Below are 17,427 nucleotides of genomic sequence, written 5' to 3'. Positions count from 1 at the left end.
AGGAAACCTTTACAATGTTCTAATATGTGACTACATACTTTTAATCTTTTGATACACATACAAGCGTCCTTAAAAACTAATTTATAGAACCCTTATGATGCAACGTTATAGCTACTTTAATATCAAGAAAATAGTCCTAATATTTCAAATAAGATTATAAAACCATTAAAGACAATCAACATATAACATCCTAATAGTTATTGTATAACATCAACTAATCAACTAATGAAAGAAATAAAAATTCATTATATTTCAAATAAGCATGTTCATAACAAAAACACTAACCATAAATAAGTTATAACATTATCTAATGTAAAGTCTTAACATTGTACAAAAAAATTAAAAGTAATTAAAGAAATAAGAAGCATAAAATCTTGAGTCATCATGCGTCCTCATTCCTCATGGAGTACCTACAAATAAACCAACCATGTATAATCATTAAGTTCCATGATATTAAAATTATTTGTATCACAAGTTTAACAAATACATACCGAGATAAATGGATAGGGCCATGCGATGGATGCACCAATACAATCCTGAATTGTAGAAAATAAACCATATGGTCTTACCAAGTTTTCATCTTTTTTATTGGTACTTGAAAGTTAACCTCACACCATTTTAGTCCAATCTCTATACCACCAACTAGATCATTTGGGTCCAAGCTCTAGACCCTTCCTCTTGCTACAGTCTCGGTAGAGTTTAAAATGCTTTTGAGGAAAACTTCATCTCCAACCTAGATTTTAGTTTTCAACAAATATTTATTAAACTCTAGTCATAATAGTGCAAAAATCATTTTATAAAAAAATTAATAAAGTTTTACACTAGCAGGCTAACATTTTTATGGAAAAACTAAGGAAAATTGGATTTTAATAATCCCACGTTTACAATCTTGTACACAATAATCTAACCTTTACTCTTGGTACATAATAATCCCACGTTTTTAAAATATTTTCCCAGTGGTCCCAGTTAACTTAAAACTAACTATTGTTAGTTTTATCCCACATGTCATCCCAGTCAGCATCCTACCCATGAGAGATTTTCGTGAACTTTCGACTTCAGACAACTTTTGTCTCCAACAAAACTCCTACGGGTGGAATTATTGTTGCAGTTGTCATCAAATAGCATCTACAATTGAAAACAATTTTTGTGACTCCTTTTTTTGGTCCAATGTGAAGCGTGCATGTACGAATGGCGGTCATAGCTACTAGCAATGAAATCGCCCCGTTTGAACTAGGAACAAAACTAGGAGCATTATAGGGAACAGAAAACAACAAACTAAATAAGCTTTAGACGTATGCCTTACTAAAATAACCAAATTACTCAACTCTCACATTAAAAGAGCATTCTTTTTCTACAAAACAATTTATTAAAGCATTCAAAAAAATCATCAAAAATTACTCAAGTCTCAAAACTGAACTTATGTTAAACATGCTAAACCACCCTAACAGTGAAATGGCAAATACTAAACAAATATGAACTAATCTAGCCAAAATATGAACCAAAAAACAACAACGATAAGCAATAGATTATACAGTATCAAGGAATGGACACAAATACAAGAAATAATATACAAATCAAAGAATGGAACAAGTGAACAATAATGATCTGATTCACTGACCTGCTCAGTTTCTCTAACGCTCGATGCCTAGACAGTAGAATCACGACTGCTCCGCTCCAACGCTAGAATCGACTGACCCACTGCCAAAACAAAATGAGAAATTCAGTAGGAGAAAAGCACAGTGGCTGTTCGATTGTTCGGAAGTAGATAGGTCTGAGCCTCTGAGTATTATGTACCTGGTAAGACAATTCGGTGAGGAGGGGCATGAAAATAGGACACTATGTGACATGTGGCAGCCACGTCAGCACACGTAAGAAAAGTGGCGTGGAGCAAAAAAGGGAGGAGTGGAACGGAGCGTGAATGGGTGGCGTTATTCAACACGTGGCACACACTGTTGACTATTATTTTACATTTAAAAATTATATAAAAAATTTTAAATTTAAGTAAAATACACTAAAACAAATAACATAAATTAAAAAATGGGGTGAAAGATGTGATTATATATAGGGTTTTTATTAAGTTTTTTGTAATCAAACTAGTTGTTCAACGGAAAGTTTAAACCAACCAACACAAACGTGCCACGTCGTCTCCTCGTTTGCCTTCCACGCCAGTGGAAATCCTGTCGCCCTGCACGCAACGCCGTCAACAACGCCAAGCACGGGGTGATTTGGTGAGCGTGGACTGGCCTCCACACCCACATCGGGTAATTTAATAGAGCTTCAAACTACTTCATCCAAAACCAAAAAAAAAGTTGGACATATATGTGCAAAAACATACAAATTGATAATAACTAGGATTAAACACCCCCCGCGTTGCGGCGGGGGCGAGCACTAATGCCACACTACTGTCAGTGGCCACCGACACTGAAGTTGCAGTGTTAATGCGAAGAAATTAAAGCGAAACGTCGAAACGTAAAACATAGAATAAAATAACTAAGTTGATATAGCAATCGCGCGTTACGATGAACCCGCGCCAATTTTTTCTCGTTTGACAGGTTCATCGTAATCTATATATAATATATATCATTACCACTATACAAACCATAATGCATACATTACAACAACCATTGCATCAATATGTTGCAGATTATATTTATACAAGATTTTGGCTAAATTAATTAGATTATTATAAATAATAATAATTTACAAATAAAACAACACAACTTTGAATGGATCAAACCGTTGAATATGATAAGATAATGAAACCATTATTTGATTAGGGCACAACCACTTAAACACAATTTATAACCATACATGCATACAAAATAAATTGAATTTGGTAAGATAATGAAACCATTATTATTTGATTAAGATACAACCACTTAAATACAACTTACAACCTATATTTAATTAAGGTACAACAATTTAAGCACAAGTTACTACCAAATATGCACACAATTGTTTAAAATTAATAGTATATAAATTGTCTAATGATAATGGAAATTCATAGAGCAAACACAAATTAAAAGACTCTTGTATTTGTATTAATTCACTTACAAACTATGGATAATCTAAAGGATAACTTCAGAAGCCATCCAATGTAGGGTGCATGCTAACTCCATACTTTACAGCTTGACAAACTTGCATTCGATCACATGAGCTGATTTCTAGATGAATACATACATATAAAAAAAGTTAAAATATACCTTAGTGTTCCTGTGCATGACAAAGGCAACCTTAGAGAGAAAACCAATCTATAAGCCCAAGAAGATTTATGAATTTACATGATAATACTAGTAACTTACACTCTTATTTACAGGTTAATGAAAGCAGCCAATTTTACTAAGCAGCAAGACACAAATTTAACCTAATTAAGAATAATCCAAATGTGTATCGAGATTGAAACCAAATACAGACAAAACTAATTTATTATATATCAAATAGTGAACCAATTTTCTAAAAAACAACATTATGATAACAATAGTCTATGAATGTAAATGTACATAGACATAAGATCAATCAATTTCATAGAGGTGTAATTAACAAATATGAAATCCAACACTATAACACTACGACTCTTTGACGCCTTTCATCGAACAGTTGGCGTGCATCTTCAACCCTGTTCAAACTTCAAACTTGTAAAAAAAACAAATCTGCTAAAGCAAATCATCAAGAGAACCAATAGAAAGCAAAGCATCAATGTTTTTCATACAATGTATACTAAAAAAAGAGTTCAATTTCGTCTCATAAACAAGCTGTTAAAACCGGATGCAGTGATGGTTCGTCGACAGTAGCAGTGGTGGATCGGGGTGGAGCGGCGGTAGGGGTCGACATATGGTGGGGTATTGGTTCATGGTGGTTAGTCGGCAGTTTGGATTTCCAAAAGACAGATGCACCGATAGAGATAGAGAGGAAGAAGACGGTCTCACAAACTTATCGTCCAAAATACGCGCAAAAGGAGGAAGCTTTTCAATGAAACCGATTCATGGTTATGAATGAAAGCAATGGGGGTAGGGAAAATCATAAAATCGATTGGGGAAGGAAAATGATTATGATGAATTTTGGAGTAGGAGGGAAATAGGTTACGGGGTTTAATTTGGGGGAAAATTTAGGAGGGAAGTAATTTTTGGTTGAAAAAAATTAGAGGTATTTTTAAAATTATAAAACTACTCTTATAAATTAATTATAAAACAGGTTTTTAAATAATATAAAAATGTTATTAAGTATACTTACACAGCTATAATAAGTAACATTGAAGCTTATGTATTTCTTGTATTTTTTACTAAAATATATAGTATATTTATAGTATAATTTGTGTATGAATGTATTAGGTCTTAACAGTTAAGCTTTACTACGTCATATTGAATGTTAAATGGTTAGATCTTGTTCTAGTAAGCCATACTATATCATAATGCCAATAGTAGATCATACATGTCTTGATTATTTGCATTATACTTAATTAGATCGTAATGGGTCTTAGAGGATTAGGTTGGGTTGTAGCAAGCCATGTTAGATTATAGTTGGCGGTAATAGATCATACATAGGCATATTGGGTTTTATTAGGTCGTATTGGTTCTTAAACCGCCGAATTGGATTTAAATGTTTTAGCGGAACCATATTATGTTTGTGGGCAATAATAGATCATAAATGTGTTTGTAGACCATGATGGGCTTTATTAGGTCCTATAGGTCTTAAAGGATTAGAAACTTTTGTAGCGAGTCATATCGTATCATAATGGCAATATTTAAGTAATTATACACTTCAAATAAACCGATGGAACAATCAATCGGTTTGATTTGAAGGTTCAAACATGGCTTACATCATGAACCTCTAATCAAGACTAAAGTGATGATTATATATATATATAGGTAGAAATTCCTGTAAAAAAGAGTTTTTGTGAGAAGGGTAAGAAAAAATCTACACCATTAGATGGTTGAGATCAATAGGGACCAAATTGTAAAATTTGTTTTATTTTTTTGGACTGAATTGAAAATTGTAGGGGTAATAAAAGTCTTTATATCCATTCAAAATAGGAAACTGTAAATCAAAATCCCTACAATTTCAATCTCTCTCTCTCTACATCGCACGCTCAGATGATGATGAGGATGAGGATGATGTCTCTGTCAACCACCGTGAGAGGCCGTCATACACACGGCAGTGGAGCGGCGGTTCCAGCAACACCAGTTCATCATCTCCGGCGGTGCAGCGGTTGGCGCAAGTTATGGCCTCTCAGACTACCGGTGATGATGATGAGGATGAGGATGACCTAGGGTTCCTGTTTGCTAAACCGACGTCATTTGGGAGTAAGAGTAATGGTAACGGTAGCGGTAGTGTCGGCCGCCTCTCCACGACGACGGCGGCGGAGCGACAGTGGTGGTGCCAGTAGTGGAACGACGGGGATTGTAGTGTTATACAGAGCTATAAAATGGTAATATGGTGTTATATACTTATTTTGTAGTGTTATGTACTTATTAAATGGTGTTATATAATTATTGAATGGTGTTATATAATTCTTGTTTTGTAGTATTATTGTACTTATTAAATGGTGTTATATAATTATTGAATGGTATTTGATGTGCGTAAGTGCGATATATTTTTGATGTATGTTTTAAGCCCTTTTTACACTTTTAGCCAAGTTTTAAATTTATAAAACACGATATTTACTAACACTAAACACACATATGGGCAAGTGCACCCATCGTGGACGTAGTATAGTGTCGGTAAGATACTGAGGTCGTCCAAGGACACAAGAGCTTTTAGTACCGGTTTATCCTCAACGTCTAATCAAATCAAAATGTTAGAAAAGATTTTTAAACTAAGAGAAATAAAAACTAACTAAATGCTGAAAAATAAAATAAAAATAAAAACAGATAGACAAGATGAATCACTTGGATCCGACTCGTGTATTAGTATAACCTTTGATTATTTTCGCACTTTTGCACTTGTTTAAGAGATTATCTTAGTTATTGTAGAAGGCCCCTCTTTTGAAGACGACGTTACCTGTAACACCTCGAAATTTTGTGTCCAATAAAGTATTGACACGTGTCTTAAGTTTACACGTGGCATTTAAAATACTAAATAAAGGACTAAAGTTGACAAACCTTGAAAGTATGTAAATTCGAGGGTTAAAAATGTCAACGAAGTGTAAATATACTGTATAGTAACCCTAAACGATGCTCGTACCTTCAAACGAATAAATCATGGATCGTACGGAGCGAAACGCGGAAGGAAGTGAGAGATTACAAGCTACAGGGGTTAATTGTGTCAACATGTTTAATTTATGCCTCTGAGTGACCCTTTGACGAACCCGAGGCTTTGTAACAGTAAAATACGCTCACTAGAATATACGATATAAATTTCGCGAAGTTCCGTTTTAAAACGAGAAAGTTATGATCAAATTCGAATGCGAGGGGTTAAAAGCGTCAACAATAAAAGTTAAGGCTTTTCGGATAGTAATTAAACTAACCGGGGACTTAACAATGCGGGTAAAAGTCACGAGGCCCTTAATTGTAAATAATCGAGGGCCAAATCGCAAAGTTACCCCTTCGAAACCGAAAGGCCAGGTTAATCATTACAAAAGATTTGAGAATCTTGGAAATCAACCCTCAGGCAGGCCGCGTGAAGGAAACATGCAAGCCAATGCGGGCCGCGCGCCAGTTGAAGATTCGTTTACTGACTTATGGATTCAGGTGGCCCGCGTCTGAGTTGCTTGAATCCTAAAGCGGGCCGCGTACGAGTCCCAGATGCAGAATTCTTGGACAGATTCAATGTTTGAGCTTGTGTGCATTAATTGAAGCATGGGCGCCCTCTACATGTCCCCTAGCACTATAGGACACCTGCTGATCATCCATGAACCATTGTAGAGTGAGTTGTAATGATCTTGAGCACGGAAATTCACTATAAAAGCCAATGCATTGCACCAATGTTCAACACACCTCAAACCTGCATTCTAGTTCATCTCTGGAGCTCTAAAGCATTCTTCTATCATCCTTAGTCGTGCACCAAGCTTCTGTAAGTATGCCTACCCTTTTGTGGCTTAGTTTATGCATAGTTTAGCTTAAAAGTCACTCCGTCGTAATTAACGATTGACTTTGCGATAACTCACAAATGGTCCAGTGGTTTGTCGAATCAAAGATAGTTATATGTTGGTAATCATGTGGGCTTTAAACCCCTAAAAGGGCACCCTCTGATTACCACTCTAACTAGTCCGAATGTCGAGTCAAACGTACTTAGAAAAAGTCAACAGAAATGCTATTTTGCGATTTAATGCATAATCAGTAATGTAGATGGTGTGTAACCCGTTTAAACACTCATAAAACATGATAATAAGTATATTAACTAGTCTAAGCTTGTTTGATCCGACCATTTACTGTTTTGACCCGGTTCGGAGCTGAAAGTCGCAAAGCTTTGACTTTTGCTTTGACTTTAGTTCTTACCCGTTAAAGTATGATTTAGATATGCCTTAGGACTCTCTTAGGACCAGGTTACATGATGGTATAACCCTCTGTGACCGGTTCGTTGTTTGTCCGAGTCTTTTACACATTTCCGTTAAATGCTTAAAAGTTGACCGTAACGCCCTTTTTAATTTATAACGAGAATTTCGGACATGTGAAAGGACCGTAACATTTGTTACTGATTTCTAAGCATGTCCCTAAAATTTCACGTCAATCCGATGTCCAGAATAGGAGTTATGCTAAATAGCGCAAATTACGGAAACTTTAGTAATTTAATAGCGCAATTAGCATAACGCCTATCAAAACCCGGATTTCGACACCAAACCTTACACACTGATGTAAGATAATATTTTGGGATTCTTAAAGATTTTTAATTATTTTTAACCTGCTCATAACCTGCGGTTATGGCAACGGTTCGGTAAATACCGAATATACCCTTTTCGGCCATAACTTGAGTTCTACAAGGTCTTTTGACCCGATTCCAGTTGCTACTGATTTTAAATAATAATAAATAAAGTATTTCAGACTTTATATACTGTTCGGGAAACCCAGATTTCCTATAGAACTCAGGAACCTCTTTTATAATTTTTAAAATGACCGAAATACCCCTACGGGGCATAAAATGGATTTAAACTCGTTACGGGCATTATGGAAGGTATCCTACAGATACCACAACCTCTTTGAAGCATATTGACTTAGGAAACCAGTGTAGGACTCTTACGGTTACCCGTTACGCCTTTTGCGCGCACGGTTCGGCTTATGTAACTAGTTTACCTAAACAAGCCGAAATGGGTCAAACCATATTGTTTTGACCCCAAAATCCAGAGTGTGGTTATTATACCCATATAAAACAAGTCTTCAAACTTGTTGGGTCCAAATCACATTCCATTCACGGTTTTCGCCTTTCACGCGATTAAACTGTAACTATCCTTTGAAACTGACCGGTCTAAGCTACGGCTAAATTAAAGACCCGTTAGGATTCTAATAGGTTATTTTAAACCTCCGTTCCAGAATAGGGGACCAGTAAAAGCTATCTGCAATTTATTTCGATTAAGGATTTATACTTGCAAAGGTAAATACTTTTAACTTATTTTCCGTTATACGGGCTTGGGTTACGGTATATAGTATACCGCTTGATCGGGCATCAAATTCTCCACCGTTGAGTGGGTAATTGACTAAATTTGATCGGCTCATTTAAACAGTCTTGTTTACTTAAAAGCCTTTGGGGGGGTTAATGACCATGTCCCGGATATCCCTGGCATCATTTTACGAAATGGCCACGACCTAAGCGCGGAGTGTAGGCGTACACTCGTCAGTGCATAAATAGTCGATGTGGTGTGTCTATTGATCTTTAACCCGGACTTGATCCAGGCTACTGAACGCATAAGGAACATGTAATCCGTTTACAAGATTATAAATTTAAAATAATTCTCCCAAGTTTTAAAAGAGTTTGTGCCTTGTGCATTCAAATCAATTTTAATAAACATTTTACAAAAGTGTCGGTTGAATGTATTTGCCAGTGTAAACTGACGTATTTTCCGAAAAAGACTAAATGCAGGTACTATGCGTAATTGGCTGGATATTCTCCTTAGCATCATAAAGAGTCTCGCAAGCTTAAGATGCCTACGTCTGTTGAACAATACTTATATTTTTATTTGATCCCCTGTGGATACTTTTTCGAATATTCGTAATACATTTGATATTACAAACAATGGTTGAAATATAATTATCTTTATGCTTTTCGCTGTGCATTCATATATTGTGTGGTTTGACTATATTGTTGCCAACTACGTCACGGTAATCCCCCACCGGGCCCACCGGTGAGACACGTGGAAATCGGGGTGTGACAGGTTGGTATCAGAGCCAACACTGAGTGAATTAAACACTAGCCTTTGTGTTTAATCTTAGTAACACAGTTGCACATACTTGAGTCTAGACAAGAACATAGAACAAATTCGAATTGTTATTCCAGTTTGTCTTTTCATTGTTTATTGTTATTTAAAGTTTTGAAAGCAGGAAATATGCCACCAGCAATCAGACGAGGAAGAGGAGGAAGAGGCAAAGGGACGCTCATTACTCACAATGATCACGAGGCTGGTCCTTCAAACATGCGAGCTCCTTCCAGTACAAGAAGTGAGGAACCACAGAGGCGAAGAAGGAACCTCTTTGAACCTGCAAGACATTCTACCTCGCATAGTTCAACACCTTCATACCGTCATTCTTTTGGACCAAACTCAGAAAATGACCCCAATAACCCTCAACCATCATTTATACCCCTCCAGCGATCTGCTTCGCACCGTTCTTATGGCGATCCTTCACCTTTCTTCGTAGGACAGTTTAACCCGGCGGATTATGTCCAAGAGCCAATAGGGTATAACCCTTTAGGACTAGAGGATCACTTTTCTGAAGATAATGTAGTGGATATGGACGAGGATACAGATCCCATCGAGCCTGCACGGGGTACTCCCAACCATCCAATCGTGATCTCTGATGGGTTATCCTTTCATGGAACACCCTATCAAGGTCCCGACAGCTACCAGGCGAGGTTTGACCAATGTAATTGGTACTTCACACCATCTCATCATTTCTCGCCTCATGACCAACAGCAGCAACAGGATCCTTCTGAGGATTCGCGGTTCGTGGCAGTTACGCCACCGCCACCAGTTCAACCAGTAATTCCATATCCGCTAAGGCGCAGAAGATCAGGCGCGCGGATGTCCACCCGAGGAGGGGAATTCCATTTCAACACCCCTCGCCACTCGAGTGCGAGTCACTTTCCGTCAGTGCCTGAAGAAGAACCACAATTAGGTGAACCTTCGGGTCACCCTGCAGAGGTGAATTCTGCACCAGTTGCACCACCTCCGCCACCTTTCGGCTATGATAACCCTATACCAGCGTACGGCGGTTCCACCGCATATAATCCGTTTGAGCAGCCGACTCACACGCACTACAACTATAACTATGATGCCGATCCATACGTGGTAGCGGCTAATTACAATGCTCTCCATGGAACCTCTTGGAGACCAGATTACTCAGCTCATGGGTATCCAATACCTCCTAGACCTCCGGTTCAGCAACCGTCGCAGCAGCCACGTTTTTCTCCTCCGGAGCAAGAAGAAATACTCCACCGTTTAAACCGTGTGGAACGAGACTTCGAACAAGAACGTAAGAGTAATCGTGGATTCCTCAAGGGCCTAGCAAACCTACTAAAAGGGAGGAAGAAACGAGACCATTAGTCTCCTTATGTGTTGTTGTATTTACTAGTACAATTTAGTCCCTGCGTGGACATTTATCGTGTTTAGTCCCTACGAGGACAATTGCATTTCAGTCCCTGCGTGGACTTATCTTTTAGTCCCTGCGCGGACATCTATCTGGTATTTTGGTCCCTGCGTGGACTTGTTTTTCTATAAACCTCTGCGTAGGTATTTATTTATTTAAAAAGTCCCGTTTAGGGCAGCGTGTAATCATATTTGAAATTTATGGAATGTTATGTTACAAATTTCATTTTTGTTATTATTATATATGAAATAAATGAAAAATCATTCCTTTTAAATTTAAATCTGCCTAAATAAAGAATCTTAAGAGTGAAACCTAGCCAGGTGTCATTATAAGATCCGGCCAAGATGGTAAGACCTGATTAAAAGATTCAGATTCCCTGTTAACCTCTGTAAACATGTTAACGTTCTTGGTAGATGTGATTCGTTAAAATCGCACGCGTCATTCTTATATAAGAATCCTTCTAAGGATTCCAAAGCCCAAATTAATGATTTGTAAATCATGGGTTAAATCGTCAATGAAGGTGATCAATTATTAAACATCCATTAGTGATGTAGTGCCTACGGGCCAAACTTATTAAACATCCGTTAGTGATGTAGTGCCTACGGGCCAAACTTATTAAACGTCCATTAGTGATGTAGTGCCTACGGGCCATAATCATTGTCATATAAGACAAAAGACAGTGGTAGTCTATGACTCCCTGTCAGAAAGGGTAAAAGGACTACGGTTCAAACCTACATGCCTTGATTCTCTGTAAACCCGGCTAATATTATAAAAACGTCCTTGTGACTAGGCTGTTGTGCCACTAACAATATTGTTTGTAATTAGGATAAGTTATATTTAAATCCTAAATTAAAGTGAGTAACAAATTAACCAGATATGGTCTATGTTACCATGGTTAATGAATTGCCATAAAAGACAATTCCAAAATAAACTCCTAAATAGAACTTTTTCGTTATCTTCTGTAGCAGATTCAAGTTACAATGGCTGATCCTAATGAAGTGAATAGTCATTCAAAAGAAGATGAATACGATAATGCCCAGGTTCATTTGACGGGCGCTGAATTGAAAACTCTTGTCGACGGTGCTGTTAAGGCAGCCTTGGATCGACAATACGAAGAGTACACTGAGTCCCGGAGCAGAACCATATCTAAACCACACTCAAAGCCGAAAACCCACTCAAAATCTCACAGCAAACCACCGTCTAAGCCTAAAAAGGACGATGATAAACACTCGTCCAATGAAAACAGTGTCCGTCCAGAAAAAGTGTATACTGATGCATCCCGCGCCAGGGGCTGCACCTACAAGTATTTTGTATCTTGTAAACCCCGAGATTTCACTAGGGAGAAGGGCGCGGTAGATTGTATGACGTGGTTAGTCGAGATGGACACCGTGGTGGACATCAGTGGTTGCGCAGAGAAAGATGTGGTAAAGTTTGTTTTACAATCATTTAAGGGCGAGGCCCTGGCTTGGTGGAGGTCTCTGGTTTAGGCCTCGGGGAAGGTTGTTTTGTACAACATGACGTGGGAGGAATTCATTTCTCTCATCAAGGAAAATTACTGCCCTCAACATGAGGTTGAAAAGATCGAATCCGACTTCCTATCGTTGGTTATGACGAACCTTGGCTGTCAAGCTTACCTCACTAGCTTCAACACAATGTCCCGGTTGGTTCCGTATCTGGTAACCCCGGAGCCAAAGAGAATAGCTCGTTTTATCGGTGGGTTAGCCCCCGAGATAAAGGCAAGCGTAAAGGCCTCTCGGCCAGCGACCTTTAGATCTGTAGCCGACATATCTTTGTCCCTCACTCTGGATGCGGTCCGACAAAGATCGCTGAGGAACAAAGAGGCTGAGAAGAGAAAGCGTGAAGATGATACTTCACGAAGGTCGGGCAAGAAGCACCGTGGAAACGGTAACAACAAGAGAGGGTATGAGTCAAGGAAGGATGGGCAACAGTCTGGTGAGAAGCCCAAGTGCAAGAATCGCAAGAGACACCATTATGGAAAGTGCAGACTCGAATCAAACTCGCAGACTCAGTCGAAGTCATTTGCTTGCGGGATATGCAAGTCCAAGGACCACAAGACCTTGGATTGCAAAAAGATAAAGGATGCAACTTGCTACAGTTGCAACGAGAAGGGGCACATTAGAACCAACTGCCCTAAAAATGCCAAGAAGCCTGAAGAGGCCAAGAAGACTAATGCAAGAGTCTTCAGGATGGATGCGAAAGAAGCAGTGCTAGACGATAACGTGATCACAGGTACTTTCCTTGTAAATGATGTCTTCGCAAGAATACTTTTTGATTCAGGCGCTGATAAGTCTTTCGTAGATCATAAATTTTGTAAATTGCAGAATATGCCTGTCAAAACCTTATATGTGAATTATGAGGTAGAGCTAGCAGATGGCACCATAGAAACCATCTCCACTGTGTTAGATGGATGTGTGATATCCATTAAGAACCACTCTTTTCCTCTATCTCTACTTCCCTTTAAATTGGCCGGTTTTGACATAGTATTGGGTATGGACTGGTTATCACACAACCAGGCCCAAATCGTCTGCAACAGAAAACAAGTGGTGATAAAGACTCCGTCTGGTGACTCGCTTACCATTCGGGGAGATACCCAGTATGGATTGCCTGAGCAAGTGACTATGCTCAAGGCTTCAAAATGTCTAAAGAAGGGTTGTGTCATCTACATGGCACAGGTGATTTTTGATGAGCCTAAACCGAAGATAGAAGACATTCCCGTCATTTCGGAATATCCAGAAGTTTTCCCAGAAGATCTACCTGGTTTGCCACCAGATAGGCAAGTGGAATTCAGGATTGATATCATCCCTGGAGCAGCACCTGTTGCTAGAGCACCTTACAGGTTAGCACCAACCGAAATGAAGGAGTTAAGGACACAACTGGATGAACTGCTAGCTAAAGGTTTCATCAAACCTAGTTCGTCTCCTTGGGGAGCACCTGTTCTGTTTGTCAAGAAGAAGGACGGATCGATGCGTCTGTGCATCGATTATCGTGAGCTTAACAAAGTCACGATAAAGAATAGGTATCCTTTGCCGAGGATCGACGATTTGTTCGATCAGTTACACGGGGCAAGTTATTTCTCAAAAATAGACTTGAGGTCAGGCTACCATCAACTAAAAGTCAGAGATGAAGACGTACATAAAACCGCATTTAGGACTCGTTATGGTCACTATGAGTTCCTAGTGATGCCTTTTGGGCTCACTAAAGCACCGCCTGCGTTCATGGATCTCATGAATCGCGTTTGCAAGCCGTACCTAGACAAATTCGTCATCGTTTTCATCCACGATATTCTTATCTACTCAAAGAACCAAGCTGACCATGAGAAACACCTTCGCTGTATTCTCAAACTCCTGCATCATGAGAAACTCTATGCCAAATTCTCTAAGTGCGAATTCTGGCTTCGAGAAGTTCAATTCCTAGGACATGTTGTCAGCGAGCGTGGTATCCAAGTGGATCCCGCTAAAGTAGAAGCTGTCATGAATTGGCAAGAGCCAAAGACGCCTACAGAGATTCGTAGTTTCCTGGGGTTAGTAGGATATTACAGGCGTTTCATTGAAAATTTTTCAAGGATTGCTGCGCCCTTAACTTCCCTGACCAAGAAGAAGGTAAAGTTTGTTTGGGGCCCTAAGCAGCAAGAGTCCTTTGATATTCTGAAGCAAAAGTTGAGCAACGCTCCTGTGCTGACATTACCTGAAGGTACCGAAGAGTTCGTAGTTTACTGCGACGCATCACACACTGGCATGGGATGTGTGCTCCTGCAGAAAGGCAAGGTTATTGCCTATGCTTCAAGACAGTTAAAGGTGCATGAAAAGAATTACACCACCCATGACTTGGAGCTGGGTGCCATTGTGTTCGCACTAAAACTGTGGAGGCATTATCTGTATGGTATCAAGTTTGTGATCTATTCGGATCATAAGAGCCTTCAACATCTGTTTAATCAGAAGGAATTAAACATGAGGCAGCGCCGTTGGATGGAGACTTTAAATGATTATGATTGTGAAATCAGATATCATCCCGACAAGGTGAATGTAGTCGCTGATGCCTTAAGTCGAAAGGAAAGGGTGAAACCCATCCGAATCAATGCCAAGAGCATCAAAGTGAAGAATAATTTGATTGAAAGGTTGTTAGCTGCACAGAGAGAAGCTGTGTTGGAAGCTAACTATCCTAAAGAAAAGCTAGGAGTAACTGAGGAGCAGTTAACTCTTAGCAAGGACGGAATTTTACGATTAAATGGACGAATATGGGTTCCAATTTATGGAGGACTACGAGATGTTATCCTCCAGGAAGCCCATAGTTCCAAATAGTCTGTTCACCCTGGAGCTGATAAGATGTATCAGGATCTAAAGGCAAATTATTGGTGGATAGGCTTGAAGAAGTCTGTAGCCGCTTATGTAGCCAAATGCTTGACTTATGCGCAAGTCAAAGCTGAGCATCAAAAGCCGCCAGGCTTGCTACAACAGCCTGAGAATGTGTAACTATGGATTTTATTACCAAGTTACCCAAGACGAGAAAAGGAAATGATACAATATGGGTTATAGTTGAGAGACTGACTAAGTCAGCACATTTCTTACCCATCAAGGAGACTTATAGCTCTGACATGTTAGCCCAGTTATACGTTGATAAGATTGTAGCCTTGCATGGCATACCTGTGTCTATTATCTCAGACCGAGACACTAGATACACGTCTCATTTCTTGAAAAGTTTCCAGCAATCTCTGGGCACACGTTTGAATTTTAGTACGGCTTACCATCCTCAGACAGACGGTCAGAGTGAGCGTACTATTCAGACGTTGGAAGACATGCTACGTGCATGTGCTATCGATTTGGGTGGTAGTTGGGATAAGAACCTACCATTAATCGAATTCTCCTACAACAATAGCTACCATACCAGCATTAAGGCTGCGCCCTTCGAGGCATTATACGGTAGAAAGTGTAGATCGCCTGTTTGTTGGGCGGAAGTTGGAGATGTCCAATTATCAGGACCAGAGATAGTCTTCGAAACGACGGACAAGATTGTCCAGATTCGAGACCGTCTCAAGGTTGCCCGAGATAGGCAGAAGAGTTACACGGATCCAAAGCGTAAAGACTTTCACTTCGAAGTAGCTGAAAAAGTGTTACTTAAAGTATCACCCTGGAAGGGGGTGATGCGTTTCGGTAAGAAAGGCAAACTAAGCCCGAGATACATAGGACCTTTCGAGGTTATCGAACGTGTCGGGTCAGTTGCCTACAAGTTAAACTTACCAGAGGAGCTCAATGGAATTCACAATGTGTTCCACATCTGCAATCTAAAGAAGTGCTTCGCTGATGAATCACTGGTAATACCACATACAGATGTGCATATAGATGAGAGCTTGAAATTTGTGGAAAAACCTTTGTCGATTAAAGATCGACAGGTAAAGAAGCTTCGAAGGAAGCATGTACCTATAGTAAAGGTCAAGTGGGATGCCCGTAGAGGTCCCGAATTCACGTGGGAGGTTGAATCCACGATGAAAGAGAAATACCCTTATTTGTTTCTGTAAATCTCGGGTCGAGATTTATTTTAAGGGGGTGAGGATGTAACACCTCGAAATTTTGTGTCCAATAATGTATTGACACGTGTCTTAAGTTTACACGTGGCATTTAAAATACTAAATAAAGGACTAAAGTTGACAAACCTTGAAAGTATGTAAATTCGAGGGATAAAAATGTCAACGACGGGTAAATATACTATATAGTAACCCTAAACGATGCTCATACCTTCAAACGAATAAATCATGGATCGTACGGAGCGAAACGCGGAAGGAAGTGAGAGATTACAAGCTACAGGGGTTAATTGTGTCAACATGTTTAATTTATACCTCTGAATGACCCTTTGACGAACCCGAGGCTTTGTAACAGTAAAATACGCTCACTAGAATATACGATATAAATTTCACGAAGTTTCTTTTTAAAACGAGAAAGTTATGATCAAATTCGAATGCGAGGGGTTAAAAGCGTCAACAATAAAAGTTAAGGCTTTTGGATAGTAATTAAACTAACCGGGGACTTAACAATGCGGGTAAAAGTCACGAGGCCCTTAATTGTAAATAATCGAGGGCCAAATCGCAAAGTTACCCCTTCGAAACCGAAAGGTCAGGTTAATCATTACAAAAGATTTTAAAATCTTGGAAATCAACCCTCAGGCGGGTCGCGTAAAGGAAACATGCAAGCCAATGCGGGCCGCGCGCCAGTTGAAGATTCGTTTACTGACTTATGGATTCAGGCGGCCCGCGTCTGAGTTGCTTGAATCCTAAAGCGGGCCGCGTACGAGTCCCAGATGCAGAATTCTTGGACAAATTCAATGTTTGAGCTTGTGAACGATCTTGTGTGCATTAATTGAAGCATGGGCGCCCTCTACATGTCCCCTAGCACTATAGGACACCTGCTGATCATCCATGAACCATTGTAGAGTGAGTTGTAATGATCTTGAGCATGTAAATTCACTATAAAAGCCAATGCATTGCACCAATGTTCAACACACCTCAAACCTGCATTCTAGTTCATCTCTGGAGCTCTAAAGCATTCTTCTATCATCCTTAGTCGTGCACCAAGCTTCTGTAAGAATGCCTACCCTTTTGTGGCTTAGTTTATGCATGGTTTAGCTTAAAAGTCAATTCGTCGTAATTAACGATTGACTTTGCGATAACTCACAAATGGTGCAGTGG

Source organism: Helianthus annuus, chromosome 4, assembly GCF_002127325.2.
Source record: "Helianthus annuus cultivar XRQ/B chromosome 4, HanXRQr2.0-SUNRISE, whole genome shotgun sequence".
NCBI lineage: Eukaryota > Viridiplantae > Streptophyta > Magnoliopsida > Asterales > Asteraceae > Helianthus > Helianthus annuus.
Note: the sequence above shows the minus strand (reverse complement) of the source record.